This window comes from Cyanistes caeruleus, chromosome 3, assembly GCF_971803275.1.
Source record: "Cyanistes caeruleus chromosome 3, bCyaCae1.hap1.1, whole genome shotgun sequence".
Classification (NCBI taxonomy): Eukaryota; Metazoa; Chordata; class Aves; order Passeriformes; family Paridae; genus Cyanistes; species Cyanistes caeruleus.
Genome location: NC_141703.1, coordinates 7,314,162 through 7,327,588, shown reverse-complemented (window position 1 = coordinate 7,327,588; position 13,427 = coordinate 7,314,162). Strand labels below are relative to the sequence as shown.

Here is a 13,427-nt window from a genome sequence, read left to right as displayed (position 1 = left end):
CACAGGTCTATTGTCCCCTGAACACTTGTAATTGAGAGCTCAAAGGTGAACATTCTTACTTTTCTATGTTTTAAGGAAGCATGTTTTTTTAATGCCTAGGCTTGTAGTTTCTCAGATGTGTACAGGATTTTCTAACATGCTCCATTTAATACAAAATTCAGGGCAGTTAAAATCCTCCTCTACTCCTGAGCTAGAGTCCTGGATCAGATTGCAGCTCTGGAGTGTGGCCAATTGCTAAAAGAAGTGAATCTTCTGGCCCTCACCTTCCCTGCATTAGAAGATATCCCTTTCTGGCTCGCAAGGGAGCTCCCTGGGAGCCCAGAGCCGCAGATGCGCCGGTGGGAGGGCGCGATGCCTTTGGCAAGGATGTGTGGCATCGCCTGGAGCCACCCCGGCCCACCACCCTGAAAAGGGAAAGCACTTCCCAGTTCCTTCTGACAGCTCTTCACATCAGCTGAGCTCAAAGCCTTCTGCCATCTGTTTGCATCTTAGCTGCAACCTATCAGAGTCTGTTTTATTAAGAATTCAGCACCGGTGCCCCAGCTACAAGTGAATGCAAGTACATGGCTTTGCTGTGATGGCACAGGAGCAGCTGCAGCAGGGCAGCCTGAGGGTCCACAGTGTCCCCACTGTCCTGTTTTGTACCAACAACCTGTGGGGAGAGGAGGGCTGGCCCTGCTGGTCCCCTGAATCAGGAGACAGATGTGCCACCACAGCCAGAGATGAAAGGACAGGCTCAGTTCACAGCTGTCACTGTCCTGTGAGGCAGGAGCTGAAACACCACTGCAACCCACACCCTTGGGACACAGCATGGGCCACCTGGAAGCAGCTGTGCCACTGTCAGACCTTTCACCAGACCAACAGGCGAGTTCTGACAGTCCCACAGGTGCTCTGTGGGCACAGGCTGCCTCTGGGCACTGCAATACTGCGAAGCACTGGAGCTCCCACACGTGTCTTCCACCACATGGCTGCTCTTGCGTGGCCATCTCTGCTTCAGGACCTTGCTTCTGTCTTGAGAGAGCAAGAATTTCACAGGCAGAGACCGTGCTCCTTGTGACCTGGAGCTGTGACAGCCCCATCTGTGGAGCTCTGCCTGCAGCCTCCTGTGCCCTGCTCAGCAGGGAGGTTTGAGCTGGTGGTTGGGAACGGGGGATGACAGTCCTCAGGTCACTCATGGCACTGTTCTGTGCCCTGCCTGACCTCTGCCTCTCTGCCACTGGTTTATTCTTGGCTGATCCTTTGGAGGCCAGGACACCCATGTGGTTGTAGGGATGGGTCTGCAGCTCCAGTCTGGTTGCTGCAGCCAGACACTCACACACACACACAAAAACACACACAAACACACACACACTGGTCCCCCTGTAGATTGTGCAGACCTATTGCCATGCCAGGATCTGACTGCCAGACCTCTGGTGTCTCTCTGGTATCCAGCCTCCCCCAAAACTGGCTTTCACACCACCTACCCTACATGGACACTCTCAGGAGTGATGCTCCCTAAGGAAAAGCACACAAACACACACTGGTTTCTCCAGATCCTGGTACCCAGACACACAGGCCCTCTGCTCCATAGCTTGACTCCAGCTACTGCACACAAACACACAAACACACACACACACACACACACAGAACATGGTCCCTCACCCAGGAAAGCAATCAGAAATGCAATTTAACAAGAAAATCAGGGCATGACCAAACAAGCATAATGACCAGCAGCCTGTTCACATGCAACTGTCTCTTTTTATTGACTTACCTCTGTATTTTTCCATGCTTGTTCCTTTGCAAGCAACCTTCACCCTCCTACTAATTCCTTTAAGACATCCTGTAGTACATTTTACACCATTGCCCAAATGCCCATCCCACAATGAGTCCTGAAGACCTGGAAGCAATAACCCTGCTCAGTCTGCAAGGCTTTCTGGTGAGAGCAGCTCCTGCAGAGTTGTCCAACACCCAAACCATGGATGGGCTGTCGTGTGCTGAGGTCCCTGGGAGTACGCAGGACCAGGTGCTGTGGGGCTTCCTCTGCTTGGCACTGTGCTCTGCCCTTCTCCAGGCCCTTGTGCTTGTGGTGGTTAGTTCTTCATCACATCAGCTAACAGTTCCCACTATTGTTACTGTGGGTGGCTCTCACAAGAGTAATCCCTGAATTTACGCCATTGTCAGCAGATCTGAAGTTTGATCATCAGAAATCGTGTGACTCCTGAGTCTTCTGTGCTCATCTGATAGACTACCACATCTTCAGCCACTACAGTTTTTACAGTATCTCGTGGAAAAAGTCATCTCCTAAAGCACATTTACTGCTGCTTTTTAGGAAGTCACATTGTGAGGTTAAAGAGGAGTGTGAATAGCATTTAAACACCAAACAGATGTGTGCCATCATGTACCTCATTCAGATACAGGAGAGGAAGGCAACTTTTACCATTGACTTCTCAGTAAGGCATTGTGCTGTTGCTTCCTTCTGTGCTGGAACAGTGTGTGAGAATGCTGTAGGCTTCAGGAGGTGACTGGGAGAATTCCTGATACTGTGTAAGGGGAGTTGTTTTCCTATTGCTCTTTGAAAGACTATATCCAGAAAATTTAAGAGTCTGTGAAGAAAACTTGCAATTTATTGCTGTAAGATGTAAACAGGGAACACTCAATGTCAGGGTTAGGGATGGGATGGGTCCTCTCAGGTTACAGACCAGCAGAGCACATCAGGGATGTAGTGTGTGCAGGAGAGGCAAAGGACCTGGCAAAGACATTAATTTGTTGTCATATTAAAAGCAACCCAGCAATAAATCACTGTTTTGCAAACCCCCTGCCCTCTGCCATCTCCTCTGGAGCAGGCAGGGATGTTAAGTACCAACAGCTCTGGAAATATTGAATCTGCCAATATAAATGCTTTTGATTAAACTGTGCAGAGGCCATGTGCATAACCTCACAGGATACACAGAAACATTACCAGGGTGGCGACTTCAAAACCATTTGCAATCTTCTGTTTACTACTGGCAAACATTTCCAGGAGACACGTTTGTGAGGAGTATGTGTAGAATTTGGCACCATAGCTTGGGGCTTAATCCAGCAGCTGCTGATGGGATGGCTTGATACCTGTGCTGCCAGTTTTGACACAGTTAGAGGTGAAGTACTTCTTTAGATTAGCATGGAATGAATTCCTTTCTTGGATACAGAATAGTTATATTTGATGCTGCCCACTTAGAAGTGATGCTCGAATGGATCAACAATGTTTTTGATAATATCTGCCAAGACCATTTTGACTGAGTCTTTTACTCATTTTTACTCATTTTTATGAGTCATGCATCAGTTTAGAGTATAATGCAGATAATGAAAAGGTGTTGAAAACCAAAACCTAATAGTGGTTTGCATTTCTTACATTCATGTCATAGACTTTATATTGGAATGAATGAAGTTGTCTGGAGAAGCAGGTCAGATGTGATTTTAAAATTCCATCACTACTTTGATTATCTGGACTCTTTTGTATAATAAACTATTTTGGAAGACAGACCTACTCATTAGCCAGCCAGTTACCAAGGCCATTTAAAAATGACTGATAGTATCAGGAGCACAGAGGCTGGTGAGGAATACCTCGATGCATCCAGCCCAAACACACAGCCTGTGGCTGCAGATACAGGGTGCAAGACTCAGTAGTGGAGAAAAATTGAATCAGTCACTCCTCATCCAATTCTTTTTCAAAGACAGAGGAAAATGCATTTGGAAGATAAAAGAGATGACATCACTCTCTAGAGCTCAGGCACATGTCTGTGCTCCCAGCCAAGCAGCAATCACTGTGACAAACTCAACTTCTCAAACTTTGCAGTGAGGAGGCAGGTGAGAAAATCACTGTGCTTGTCCTCCACCAGCTCTGGGATGGTGGATTCAAACAGTTATAGTCACTGCTGAAAACAGTGATCTTTTTTGGGGTTCAGCAAATCTATTTCTTGCCAGTGCACTGGAAAACCAAAATGTACACCTGGGAAAGATTGACTGAGAATAATAAAGTATATTTTGGTGTGGTACTTGCAGATAGACAAGCCATTGGTTGTGTGCCTTTTAGAGAGGCAGCACTGTTCATATTTTTGAAGACAGAGGAATTGTGGGAATTTAAAACCTATGCAAAGGGATTATGTTTAATAGAATTTTGCTGATCTCGAGCAAACACAGGAGCCTTCACCACAGCTTTCAAAACCTGCAGGGATTCTTGAGTCATCTGTGCCCCCCTGAAGCTGCACCAGCAGATAGCAACAACTGCTGTTTGCAGCTCTGCTGTGACAAATGGGGTGAAACAGGCTCTGATTATCTTCTGCCATATGAAGAATATTTACTGCAGCTTGCACTGATAGTGCTCTACCAAGATTGGAAGTGGTGTTTGCACAGGTGAGCTACTCTCAGCTACCCTGGCACAGAATGGCTGGATAAATGATGCCAGAGAGATTTGAGATCAGGGAATGCCTGGGCTGCAACATCCACAACTGCTGTGACTCTTAACAAGTACAGGTGCACCCTTGGCTGCCAAGGCAAGGACTTCTTGTTCCTTCATTATGAACTGAAGTGAAAAAAAATAAATACAGAAGCTGCAAACTGAAGGATGCAACTGAAATACAAACTATCAAGAGCGAGATGGAGCTCAGAATAACTTCACTGAAGACGCAGAAGGAAAAACAGAGAGTGGAAATTAAGTGAAATATGTGGATTTTTAATTTTTTTTTGGTATTTGTAAGGAATTAATTTTATGGGATACTCTGTCTTTTAAGAATTTATTTTGAGCTATATATTTGAAAAATCAAAAAAAAAATATTATTATCAAATGAAGGGCTGCTGCCATTAGGTGTATTCTCATCGTGAGTAAGCCATCACTCAGAAAAGGTTATATTTAGATTCAATCTAATAAGAAAATTGCCACCAAAACACATCTTTTTTATTTTTCAGGACAAGCAGTGACAATGGCTAAAGTTTCTCACTTTACTTCATAACTAAAGAGTGCATCCTAACTAAAGAGTGCATCCTTTCTGTCATTGAAAGTTGAGTTTGCTGGCCTTTGAGGGAGCTCTGACCACATGCTCTTTAACCATTAGAGGTTTTTTTTGTGGGCCTGCTTGAAAGTTTTGATATTTTTGGTATTTTTGTTGTTGGAGTTGTGTTATTTGCCTTATTCTTGCTAAGCTGTTACATGACATTTTTGTTATAATTCATTGCAAATATGCCCACATTATATATAATTGGCATATGTGAAATAGATGCAGAGTTGCTGAAAGTAACAGAAATGTCAGCAGCAATTGTGTAAAAAGGCAGCTACTACTGATTTACACTTCTAAAGAGAAACTGCATTTCCCAAATAGTTAGCCAAATAAAATTGTATTTGTATCTAGAAATATTTTTAAATACAAATTTCATCTGTAGACTTTCCTTTTTCCAGCTGAAGTAGTGCAACATGGAACTTGATTGCAATTCTCTAAGAGTGAACCTACAGGTTGAATCCTGTTGTTACATTCCATTTTATTGAATAGTGAAATGATGAACAGCACCAGTAATGCTGGATAGAGCAATATTCCTTAATTTAATTTTGCAATTTAAAGTTAAGAACATTTTGGTTAATGGAAAGTGAAGATAGTGTTAAGGAGGTTATTATTTATTGGTGATTTATATGGCAATGGGGTTGTATTGTAAAGCACTGAGTTAGAAAAACTGACCTGTGAAGTTTCCTTAACTCTCAAGCACTGGAGAATTACCCTTGGTTCTAGTTGAATAATAAATATTGGCTGATAGAAACAAGGTACAAAGTGTGTCTAATTCACTTAGAACTCCCAGGTAGGAAAATTTGGGTAGGTTTTCAATGAAGAATCTATCATGCCTTGGTAACTGAAAACATTACATATGAAAGCAAAGGCATCTAGAATGAGTATTTCAGCCATATTCATATCCAACATTCATGTTCATAATCCAACATATTCAACTTGTGGAGCTAATCATTGCCTTTAATTACCAGAAATCTTTTTGTAATGGCAGCCATTTCCCAGATGCTCTACTGAGGTGTTTGCCTAGTAGTAATGAAAATTTGTAAAATTCCTATCAGTGATATGGTGATGTTTTATTACTAAAAAACAAGGATAAGAAAAAGAAAACCCTACTTGCTGGTTGTGTTATTTCATCATTTCTAAGCTAACTCATCTAGTAGACTGCAAATTCCTTGGTACAAAGACTTTATGTTACTTTATATTTGTAATCTGCCATTGAGACCAATGGGACAATGTAGTCCATAAACAATAAGAGAGTGCCAGTTAATTTCAGATTATAGGCTGCATAAAAAATTCACTCTGTAATTTTGCTTTCTAGGCACAGTTATCTTAGATTTTATATGGTGATTATTATTAGAGCAGCAAAAAAATTTCATATAATCTCATGCCAGCAGAATATCCACAGTCAGTCTAAACTAAATGCCTGAGGACTTGCTGGATCTTTCATTTGTTTATGTAAGTGCTGTTGTTTTATTCTGACAAACTTAATCAAAATATAAATCCAATAACTAAAAACATATTATTTTTCCTAAAATCTCACATAAAAGAGTAAATGCCTACTAGGATGCATCAACAACACATATTATCTAGCATGGAGACAATGCTGTCTTATCAGAAAATAAAGGCACATTGGTGTGATAGTAATTTAATCTACTTCTAACACAAATAAATATAAAAGATAGTGAAAGTCTGAAGATGAAGAGAATGATTGCTGCTGAAGCTCAGAATGCCAGGAATTCACTGCTGAAAGATAAGCAGCAGCCTCTTACTCTTCAGGTGTGTCACATGAGGCTGCCTGCCAGAAAGAAACCAGTGAAAAGTCATATTTTCAATTCTGTTTTCTGATTTTTATTACTGTTTCAAATACTACTCTCTTTAATTATGGCAACAGCTGTTGGCAGCACTGTACAATATGTATCTGCACAATATGTGTTCTCTCACATTTTGTTCTGCTGAGAGTGGGGCTTGGATTTATCATTTATTTAAAGCTAAAGAAAGGATTTTATAGACTGTTCAATAACTGGAATCCTTAAAAATTCACCTTACAAGGCACGAGGAAGCCCACAGCTCTAATGCAGCACACAATGTCAAGGGAAGTGTGGATTCCTCCTTCTCTTTCTCTCTTCTCTGTGATGTAGGGAAGTTTTTCAACAAAGAATAAGTGACAATCTCATTGCCATCTCATATTTTATAGCTTGCTCAAACATCAGTCAAACATCTGCTGTACATAATACTGTGATGTGAACTGCAGTCAAGGAAGGATTGTCTCTACCAAAAAAGTTGATATATTTATTAAAGAAACCCACAGAAGATGCAAATTTCAGTCTGATCATGTCTGTTTTCTACCTTCATTGCTCCTTTTGTACATGAAAATCTATATATTATTTATCTTTTTTTTAAAATTTTATTTTTTTATAAAATAAAAAAACATTCTATGTGCTTCCAGGCCAAAAGGTGAAATGAAATGATAATAATGTAGGATATGGAGTCTGGGCAATAGTAAAGAATAGTCCTGTGTGCCTGTGAAATCCAGATCCCCTTTTCCAGTGATATCTGGAGAATGCCAAGTGACTTAAAGATAACATTTGGGCTTTGCTGGCCTGTGTGCCCTTGTCTGATGCCATTTAAGCATCATTTTCACTCCTCCCTGCTGACCCTCCTTTGTCCCTTCTGCCTCCCTGTCACCCTCTGTCTGGCTGCCAACAAACATGTCTAATGATGTGAAAAATGATCTGGACTAGCTGTTTCCATCTGGATCTGTTCCGTGACGTGTCTCCCGGTGTGAGCACACACAGCTGTGCCACCGTGGGCATAGCACTGATGGCAATCATTTTAGCTGGGTGAAGTCCATCTGTCACCACCCGGGACACCACGGCCTCAGCCTCTTTTCTCCTTAATCTCACTCCAGTAATTAACTCATCAGCTGCTGGCACAGCGTCTCCTGCCATTCTTGGGCAGCTTTTGGTATCCACAGAGGCTCTGCTGGGAATTGGGAAGCAGAAGGAAAAGCAGAATCAGGCTGCCCCTTTCAGGGAGTCCCTCATGCCGCAGTGGCAGAGAGATGCTGTTTGTCACTCTCCAAGCTTGGTTGCTGCACTGGAGCTGGCACTGAACCTGCATTTCACCTCCCAGAAGCCCAGCTGCAGCAGGAGCCCTGGCTGATCTGTCAGTCTTGAGTCACTGCTGAGTCTGAGGTGACCTGAGAAAACTTCAGAACCCGTTTGGGGACTCGCTGGCAGCTGAATGGCAGCCTTGAAAGTTCTGTTAGCATATAAATGATAGTCTTAGGTGAGCAAAATGATCAATTGGTGTCAAAGTGTCTTTCAGGATATGTTCTCACTTCTTCCTGGTGAAAGCCAAGACTTGAAGGTGAAACTTGAGTCATGGAAGAAAAGACAGGGCCAGAGAGTGCCCACAGGGACAGCTACTGGCTCACAGAAGGACATAAAATGTATTTTTCCCACCCTCTCAGTTTCCTCCAAGTAAATGAAAGTATAATCTGACCCTTTTATTCTGATAATCTTGGTAAAGGAATCAGGGTTGCCAAAAACCTCTGCTAAAACACCAAAGGAGAAGGAAACAAGTCATAACACATGTTTTGGATCAAACAATAACATTCTGTTGCACACGTCTAAAACACAGTGGAGGGAACACAGTGCGGCTTTGGAGTGTGCCTGGGGACATGAATCACATATTAGCTCAATGTTTGCCCAAAATGTATAAATCACCAGGATTCAGGCAGCTAAACTTTGTTTATAAGAGCTGCACAAGTAAATGTGCATACTGCTTGTTTGTCTTCGCTGTGCGTTTTGAGGCTTTACACCAAGTAATATTAAGTGATTTTTCCCCTTCTTTCTGAACAAGGAAATTGTGTAAATAACACAACAGTGAAAGAAATGATCCACCTCAGAGAGAGCAAAACACCAGCAGCATAACCAAGTTTGACATTCTCATGGATTTGGGCTGGCAACATTGACAAAAATAACAAACAAATATATTTATGTTAAATTTAGCATTAGAAATAAAAAAAAAAAAAAAAAAGGTGATTGGTGCCATGTAAAACTGCCTCAAGAAGACTTTGGTCAGTCTGGTGAAGATCATGTGCAGCTGTGTCAGTTGACCACTGACTGAAAAGCAGAGTGTGGGGTGGGTCAGCAAGTTTTGTGGTACTGGGAGAAGAAAGTGAAGATTTTCTGTCACCTGCCTGATGGCTCTCTGGGAACTTGTGACCTCTTGGGTCCAAACCTGAGAAGGGGGAGTTTTTCCAGCCATCTGAATTTATCAATCCCACCTGGCAGGTGGGTGATGGACAGAGGTTTTCTTCAACTCTTGTCTGAACAAATTAGTGCTCTGTGCTGGGTTTGGCAGCCCCATGGCTGGCCAGGTGGCAGACCAAATCTCCACTCTGTTTCTCCACCCCAATCCCAGTGCCTCCTGCCCAAGTGTCAAGACAGAAAATAGCAGCAAGGGCATGAGGGAGAAATGAGTGGAGTCACCAGAAAGCCTGGGAGATGTGAAGGCAACTGGAGATAACTGCAAGGTAAAATATTACAGGGACATGTACAGGACTGAGGGGATGTGTGGGGATCTGAGGATGCTGCAAGGAGAGAGGTGTTGTTTAGGGTTAAAAAGGAAAGCTCTGGGACATTGAACTGCAGGAAATCAAGGTTCAGTAGTTCTGCTCCTCAGGGAACAGCTTGTCTTCGGAGCTTGACAGTATTGCATTGTGGTTAAATGTGTCTGGAAGGATCGGTTTATTGCTATCATGATCTATGAATCTCCTCCACATCCTTATCTCAGGGGTTGTGGAGGGGTTCAGTAAGCAATGGCAGGCTATAAATGGGGGAGGAAGGATGTCAACCTTAACATCAGGGAGGAAGGAAAGCTAAAATAATAAATATTGATTTGGAGTATGTCTCTTATTATCTCTGAGTGAACAGGAAAATGTTATAATAATGTGATATTTATGTGAACCATAAATTATCCATGTGGAGTTCTTCTGCATTGGTGTTGCCTAATCAAGAAACCATCCTGGGGAGGGGCTGGCCATGCTGCTCATTCAACAGCTTGAGTTCACTGTTGTATTTCTTTGTATTCCTGCAGGCTGTACATTTTTGTTAGTTTATAGCCATTTGTGGGATGCATGCCCTGGACTGAAGGAAATCACTTTTGCCAGGTGGTTTGGGTCAGTGAGAGGCTTTTCCTGAATTCGGTGATCCTTCGATCTGTTCCCTGCTTTATGGCCAAAGAGAGCTGAGTAAATCCCGATGACAACAGACATCTGACTGAGATAAAATCTTCCACGTGGGTTTTGATCAAACAGTGAAAGGGAGTTGAGAAACCAAGCCAAGCACTGGAGATGCAAACTGAGAGCTGCATTAACCCACTGGCAAGAGATGCTGTCTGAATAGGAGTCGTAATTTTTTGCATCTGAAATTTATTTGAACTTTTAACAGGGAGTCTCCACTCTCCTGGACATGCAGTTTGGGACTGCATTTCTTCACTTTCAGATTGAGGTGCTCAAGTTTCAGGACCCAGAGATTACATGTAAAGGCACTTAATTGCTTCAAATTCATTTAAAAAATCTGCTCAATTTTTGCTTAGAAAGTGCTCTTCATCTGTAACAACATGAAAAGGAAAGTAAGATTTATTGTCCAAAAAAACAATCCCCAAGGTAAAAAAAATAATAACGTGGCAACTTGTGATTCCTTAATACATAGATCAGATGGAGGAAATGTTAATGATGGTATGAATATCAAGTTTTCCCCGTGCCAAAGTCAAGGTGGAAAAGTCATCCAAAAAGCCTGTGCAGATGTTCACCATGTGGTCACATGTCTTTTTTTTTGTGGTCTGGTGAACAGATCAATATATGCAACAAAGGCATTGACATCTCATTAATTCTGAAAGTACTGATATGGTGTCAGTGCCTTAGTTACAGATATTGAAGAGGATACATTAAGGTTATTTGTGTCTCTTGGAGTGTTATTTTCTACTTTCAGAAAGACATGGTGGGTTTAGGGTATATCTATGCTGGTATTTGCTTATGTGTAAGCTTCTGAGTTACACTTTTGTCCAATTTCCATTTTGTAAAAAAGCTTTGCTTAGATTCAAAAATTATAGTGCTATTCTGAGATGAGCTGGGTCTTCTTAAATCTGGGATATTTTCTGATTTTGGTAACCTCTCTGTCTGGCAGGCTTTGAGCTACAGGCTGGCTGAGGGATGCACTTTCACCTGTGCACATACACAAAGGAGGATTTTCTTTTACATTTTCCACTCTAAAATTCCAGATTATTCAGCGTAGCTTGTGAGGCTCAGGCCATCTCTTGGCTGTGTACAAAGTATGTGGAGGATGAGAAAGTACATTCAGTTCCACCTGGGTTCTCTGAATTGTGCAGTCCTTGTGCAGTGGCAGTGTGTGACTCCTGCAGACCCTTTTACTGGTGCAAAATCAGATTGCATCATTAACAATAAAACAGAGGATGCCTTTTTTTTTTTGTGTCTGTGACATTCCACTTGCACAATTTCTTCTCTCAGTTTATGAATCCTTGTATATTTTTTATTCTGTGTACTGCTCTGTGGAGTAGTGTGCAGATGTGTCTCTATCATGGTGCAATTTGCTTGTGCTGTGTTGTATGGGCCAAGAAATGTGCTGTGTTCAAGGCCTTGAACTTGAAACACATTTGAAGGGTCTGATTTTGCATGATGTGTGAAAATCAGATCCCTGTTAAGTTCCACATGTTAGATGTCTAAAGAGGAGTTCATGCAGACTCAGTGGCCACTCACAAATCTTTCTCCTTACCAGATCTCCTCAATTAGGAGGAGACGCCGTAAGAGACAAATTATGGGGTTTGTATAAGTTATTTTCTTTTATTAGAGCGTTGCTGCTCTGAGTATTTGGGAAGGGTTGTTTCTTCTGATGCTCTTTGGTATTGGGACTCCAACACAAATAACCAGCTTCTGCCACCATCAGGGTTTTCTTCTGAACATTGTTCTGTCTGACACTACACAGTTTTTCAAAGGAAATTCTTGTAAACCTTTGAAACACCAAAGTCTGATTGCTTTGAAATTTTAACAGTGTCAAATATTTCTTTGAAACTGGGGACAGTAAAATGAAAGCTGAACAGGCAACTCTACCCACACAAACAATTTATTTTTTTTTCATTTTCAAATGTTTCTGCTGCTGGTTGCTGTTGGAACTTTGAAAAGTCTTTCTAGTGCTTGAAGTGTGACACAAACAAGGGACCCTTCCATTTTTCTTTTTCAAAGATGAGGAAATTTCAAAATTATTGAAGGCAATAAAAAGGAAAATGAAAAGCAAAAACAGAACAATTTTGATGTTATCGATTTTACAGTGTCAGTGTGAAAAGGAAACAGCAAAAAAGGAGAAGATCTCTCTGTGTATGTATTTTGAATTTGTCAGGTTTCACATTTGAAGGTGTTGGGTTTCTTTTTTTTGTGAAAGATCCTGATTTATAATATTAGCAATTTTTCTTTGAAATACAAATTTTAATTTTCAGATAGTTCTGAGAATAAGTCTGCCTTGTTTTTAAGAAAAAAGAATCCCTTCTAGATATGCAATGAAGTGGCTTTTGATGTCTAAAGAATTCTACATGTGGACAGTTAAGTTAGAACTAACTAATAATATGTTCACTGATTATATGTCTTTGATTCCAACAATCCTCCTTCCCTGAATTATGAGAGAAAATTAATTAAACCTTCTTGATAGAAAGAACTATTTTTGGCCTCTTCCTCTAAGTTGTCTTCTGCAAATTTGAATAAAAACTACTAATGTTACACACACTGAATTTCAAGGAAATTTCTTGCAATATGTAAAAGTAATCATGTGCAAATGTGTTTGCAGACTGGGATTGTATTCTCACCCAAATATATAATGCAGTTTCCAGGTGGTAGCTATCTGATATTATGTCTATTTTTGTTTTAACACAATGAATACACAGCAGCAGAGTAATACTGCTCACTGCCTTTTCCTTCTAATATTGTTCATGGCAGAAATCCAATTTATACAGTGCAAATAATCATTATTTCCAATAGGTTGAGGATCTTTCCTGGCAAGAGCAGAACCAATGCCTTTTACTCCTACTTGTGTAATTCATGGTATTTCAGTGATGTGAGTTAGCATACAAAATCCATTACCCATAGAAGGATTTTGGGGGGGGGCGGGGGGAAGGGAAAAGAAAACAGGGAGCATTCCTAGTGCTGCTAGGCACAGGGAATTAAAGCAAATAGCAAAGCAGGTGGAAAAGGTACAACAAGGAAGTTTAATACCCTGAAGAAGTGCAGAGATCTTGCAGCCCTGGGGATGGTTTTGTGCCCCCACATCACACAGGGCAGGTGGCTGTTTTTAAGCAGTATTTTTACCAGGGGCTTTCCACAGTCCCCAGGCCCTTTCCTGGATCGCT

The 13,427-nt window shown here is 41.5% G+C and overlaps 1 long non-coding RNA gene across 1 annotated transcript; it reads left to right on the top strand.

The window, feature by feature from the left end:
- The first annotated feature begins 9,092 nt into the window (after window positions 1-9,092).
- Window positions 9,093-12,807, top strand: LOC111927680 (uncharacterized). Its single transcript, XR_002863706.2, has 3 exons — window positions 9,093-9,304; window positions 9,435-9,546; window positions 10,110-12,807. It is a non-coding gene; the product is annotated as an uncharacterized LOC111927680 (long non-coding RNA).
- Window positions 12,808-13,427: the final 620 nt, after the last annotated feature.